Genomic DNA, 5,834 nt, shown 5'->3' with positions numbered 1-5,834 from the left:
CGTCCTGGGTGGTGGGGATGAATCCCGTCTCCACAGTGCGCCGAGGGCGGCTGCAGGGGTCGGTGGGCGCCTGCGCGCCGGAGTGCGACTAGGATGTTGTTTGTGCACTTTTCTGGGAAGCGGGCTCCACGCTTTCGATGATACCAAACTTGACTGATCTGAGGGGAAAAATATCAGCTTTATTACTTAATGCCCGTAGAGAGTGCATCATTTAACGTTGTGACCCAGTTATGTGTGGACTTCATACACACATATTTCAATATATACACGTATATATCATACACACACAGATACAAACGTACATCAATACATGCACATGTATAAAAGCATACCATGTATGCACATACAGTTAACATAACTGTCACATGCACATCAATATATACACAAATATATAGCATATACACACATATATACATCTATATCACATATACACAGAGAAATATATATCGTGTACACATATACGTAAATAGATATCATACGCACACATATATTTCATATACACACGACTGAAATCAAAATCTTAAAAACTGTTTTTCATTACTATGTGAGATGCACTATTTTTTTTACTCTGTTGTCTTTTTTTTTTAATACCAGCCGCAAACCAGTAAGTACATTTCACAACCCACTAATGGGTTTTAATCTCAGTTTGAAAAATCCTGCATGTACACACACACACACACACACACACACACATATACACACATACTATATATTTATTCTCATATATATATATATATATATATGAGAATTAGATCACAGTCGTCAGGATCAAAAACCTTTGAAACCCAGTGATTAGTGCAGTTTTCCAGTTAACACATAAGCTCCTCTGATATATCAAGAAATCCTTGATTCATCAAAAATACACAAATTTTATCAAGTTTTAAATTTTACAGATTTTACAAATCATCACTTTTTTAAACCTGTCAGATGAGCAAAGATTTAAAATATGGGTAATATCCAGTATGTGCCCTCAGTAAGTGACTCTACTCTGAGGTCTCAGATTTTGCCCCAAATAAACTCGTCCAAGGTCCAGGCCAGGAGTGAGGAGCAGGAAAGCCCATTTAACTAGTTCTCCAATATCAGCTTTGTTGGTAATTAAGGTGTGCTGCCTCCATCTGCTGGGTATATTTCGAATTTTCTAAATTGGCTAAGAACATATCTATCTATCTGTCTTAGTTTCCTATCATTGCGGTAACGCATCACCACAATCCTAGTGGCTTAAGCAACACAAATTTACTATCTTACAGCTCTGCAGGTCAGAAGTCTCACTGGGCTAAAATCAAGGTGTCTACAGGGCTATGTCCCTCCTGGGCTGTCATTTATTATCTCACCATTCCCCTGTTGTTTGGCACTTAGGTTAACACCATTTTGTTGATGTTACAAATTCTGCTGCAGTCACATTCTCACACCCAGGAATGAGTTCTTTCTGCAGGAAAGACACCCTAAGGCATCGTGGCTGAGTTGCAGGGCAGCAGGCTTCCATTTGATGGGTCTGTTCCTTGACGTCCCCAGAGGATACACCCCCTCTCCTTTGAGATCATCCCGGGGCTGCTGGTGAGCCATGTAACTGTCGCCTCCGGAGACGCTGCAGTGGGTCCCAAGAGAATATTCATTAAATTAACACCAAGGCCGCTGTACACCCAAGGCTGGAAATTCACTCCTTCCTTTTACTGTCCCAAATCATGCCTGACACACTGTCCGGTACAATTCACTAGAACTCATGCAATGTGATTAAGTGATCCCATTTAGATTCTCCAATAATAAAACACCAAGAAAATTCCAGTGAATAAAACTATCAAGAAATATACAGAAAATTTTCACACAAAAAGGGGGGATAGTAGTTACTGATGGGAGGAGACCTTGGAGGGAAGATTCAAAGTTACTGGCAGCATTGTTTCTCAACCTGCATGGTCTTCCCAGGGGTGTTTGCTTTGTATTATTCTTTAAAATGTTGATATATGTTTAATATACTTTCTATGTGTATAATAATTTTAATGATCAATTTCTTTCAGAAAAAGAAGCTTTATTGTCTTAGTTCAGGCTGCTTTGACAGAATGTCACAGACTGGGTGGCTTATAAACAACAGAAATTTATTTCCCAGTCAGGAGGCTGGAAGTTCCAGATCAAGGCCTGGCAGATTTGGTGTCAGGTGAGAACTCACTTCCTGGTTCATAGCTAGTGTCTTCCCTCTGTGTCCTCACTTGGGGGGTAGGATGAGGGAGCTCTTGGGGGCTCTTTTATAAGGACCCTCATCCCATTCATGAGGGCTCCACCTCATGACCTCATCACCTCCCAAAAGCCCCACCTCCCAACACCATCACATTGGGGGTTAGCATTCAGCATATGAATCTGGGCGGCGGAGACACAGTCCATAACATTCATTAATGAAATGGCAACAGTAAAACGCCCTAAATCTGAACATACACTCCTCTTCCATTATCATATTCCAGGGGACGTTAGAGGACAAACATTAAGTCGCTTTGCAAGATTAACGTCCAAAAGAATCGGAATGTGCAAAAACTGACAGAAATGAAGGGAGAAATTAACAATTTGACAATAATAGTTGTAGACTTCAAATACCCATTTCGAATACTGGCTAGAACAGCTAGACAGAAGGTCAACAAGGAAAGAAGATTTAAAGACCACTCTCAGCGACTGACCTCACAGACTCTGGGGCATGCCCATCCCCCACATCGGAGCACCCACTCCTCCCAGGGGCACATGGAGTCCATGCCGGGTCCTGCAACAGAAAGAAATCGTACCAAGTGGTTCGCCAACCACAATGGAATGAAGTCAGAAACCCATGAAAGCGAAAAATTGGGAAACTTACCAATGTGGAAATTAACTTAATAGCCCCTGGGTCAAAGCAGAAATCAAAAGGGAAACCAGAAAGTCCTGTGAGGTGAGTGCAAATCAAGATAACAGACCAGAGCCCACAGCAGGGGTTCGATGGCATTTAAGAGGCGGGTAGAGGAGCCTTGAGGTTCACAAAGATGGACGTCCAGAGTCCACGCCGGGAGCCCTCAGTTCCTATCAGGAGTGTAATCTCACGCCATCCGGAGCGATGGGGTGTTTTACCTGGGCAAACTCTCCCTTTCAGAAAGTGGTACCCGGGACCCTTCCACCTTCCATCTTGCAAACGTTGCAAATCTGCTAGGGCAGGCCCAGTAAACAGGCTGGCTGGAGTACCTTCCTCTCCCGGCCCACAGATCCAAGACCCCGTATCTCTCCCCTACTGAGCCCTGTGTCCCTGGTGCTGGATGCCCACTGAGTGTCAGCTCTGCCCGTGACATCGGCCGCAGGGTGGCTCAGGAGCTGTTTCGAGCCGTGACGGCCCTTGGCTGGTGGCCGCTCGCTTAGGGAAGGCTCTTGCTCCCCTACATTGGGTGCCACTGAGACTCCCGAGCTGAAGCTTCTGCGGGAGCTGCCAGGAGCCCTTCCCTCTGTCTGTCCTCCTCCACGCAACATAGTCCATGCCTTGCGCTGGAGTCGAGGCCACGCGGCAGCAGCTGCTGGACGGCCCTCCTCCCCAGAACCCTGGCTGGGGGGCTAAGATGCCCTGCCGGGCCCGGCCTCCTCGGAGGGTCTCACCTGCTGCAGGCCCCAGCACGGTCTGGGACACGTGGCCTTCACATGGGGGCAAACCCACCATCGGTGGCAGTCACCAGGTCAGGCCAACGCTTCGCCTGGCCCCCGACAAGCGCTGTCTTCCCCTGCAGCAGCAAAGAGCCAGCTGCGCAGCTGCGAGACGCAGCTGCCCTGCAGGCTGTGAGTGACGCAGCCCCACTGGGCCCAGGCTCAGCGTGGTGCTCTGGAGCCCAGGCGCACGTGCCGAGGCCCCGCCAGCGCCCCACCCTGGGGAGGACCCTGTGCCCAAGGCCTGTGTTGTGCTCCCAGGCCTCAGAGGCGCATTTATAACCTAATGTAGAAACCAGGACCTCATGGAGAGAGGAGTCCTTGCCGAGCGTGGACCTGGAGGCGCAGGGGTGCAGGACCAGCCGAGGCGGACGGGACACACTGGGGCTGGAGGCAGGTGCTGTGGAGAGGGAAGCTCCAAAAAGCTGATTCCACACGTGCAGGCTTGCATTCATCAGTGGTCACCTTTGCTTCTTTTTGTCATAAAGCTCTTTACAATGAAGGACTAATTTTTCTTTTTTTTACTAAAAACTGGACTATGTCCAATACAAAATGGCCTGCGTCCTCATCATTTCCGGGTACGCTATAGAGATGCTCTGTTATTCTTCAGTAAAACCGTATTCATACTGTCCATGGCAGGTTAAGCAATAGTCACAGGTATCCATACTTGCTCTCAACGCTCAAAGGAAAAGGAAGTTTAAGATGTGTTCTCATAGAAGACAAATACCATATGATATCACTTATATGTGGAATCCAAAATACGACACATGGGCTTCCCTGGTGGCACAGTGGCTGAGAGTCCGCCTGCCGATGCTGGGGACACGGGTTCGTGCCCCGGTCCGGGAGGATCCCACATGCCGCAGAGCGGCTGGGCCCGTGAGCCATGGCCGCTGAGCCTGCGCACCCGGAGCCTGTGCTCCGCAACGGGAGAGGCCACAGCGGTGAGAGGCCCGCGTACCGCAAAAAAAATAAAATAAAAAATAAAATACGACACAAATGAACATACCTACAAAACAGAAACAGACTCACAGGCATAGAGAGCAGACTTGTGGTTGCCAAGGGCAGGGTGGAGGGAAGGACTGGGAGTTTGGGATGAGCAGATGCAAACTATCACACACAGAATGGATAAACAACAAAGTCCTACTGTAGAGCACAGGGAACTCTATTCAATACCCTGTGATAAACCAAACGGAAAAGGATACGAAAAAGGACGTACATATACATGTGTATGGATGTATAACGATCGCCGTGCTGTACAGCAGAAATGAACACAACACTGTAAATCAACTATACTTCAATCAAATTTAAAAAAACAAAAGTGTGTTCTCGTGGTCAAGCACTGCTCAGAGACAGGTTTGGGTCCCAGCCCTGCCCTATCTAACTGCGTGACTTTGGGTCAATCAGTAACCTTCACCAAATTCATCTGCCAAGTGGGCCAAATGCTCCCCGGCCTGAAGGCACAGGCCTGGTCCACGTGGCTCTCGAGGCCTTTGCTTTGGTGACACAAACACGTTGAATAAGCTGAGACGTTTCAGGTTATTATTATTCCCACGCAATGTCTGTAGCATTTTGCTAAGTTCATAGGCCAAAAAACATGTTTTTAACAGCAAACAATATCGAGACACCGAGTATTAATATGCTGTTAACATTCTACTGATGCTATTTTTATACATTATGATCATCATCGTTTTAATCATTTTAAAAGGTTAGACGATTAAGAGTGTGCTTGGCAGCCAGTCCGTTGCGGGAAGCAGGAGGCCAAATTGCGAAAGCTCCAGAAGGCCTTGCAGAGACGTGAGCCGCCAGGATGGCCAAGGAGAGCTCCTCTTCCCGAAGCTCGGCTCAAGTGTTAAATCTCCAAGTGAACTATGTTTTGGAAAGATATCATTACACTTCTGTTCAAAGTCACCTAAAATAATGAAGTGCTGCAGTATAGCAACGCCGTGGTGGAAAATGAGAGCCACTATTTACCGAGCATTCACTTTCTATCAGGTATTACATTCCGTGCTACCCAGGCTTTTACTCCCTTACTTCTCACGGCAGCCCCGTGATGCAAATGTCAGTCCCCACGCTGGACCGATGCGGAGAGTGGACACAGGAAGAGGGTTAGCAATTTGACAGCTGGTCAGCGCACAGCTAGAGTTCAAATCCAGAGCTCCTGTGTCACTCCCCCTAAAGCACATCACTTTATAATCTAC

Source organism: Neophocaena asiaeorientalis, unplaced genomic scaffold, assembly GCF_003031525.2.
Source record: "Neophocaena asiaeorientalis asiaeorientalis breed wild unplaced genomic scaffold, Neophocaena_asiaeorientalis_V1.1 scaffold145, whole genome shotgun sequence".
Lineage (NCBI taxonomy): Eukaryota > Metazoa > Chordata > Mammalia > Artiodactyla > Phocoenidae > Neophocaena > Neophocaena asiaeorientalis.
This window is presented reverse-complemented; position numbering follows the sequence as displayed.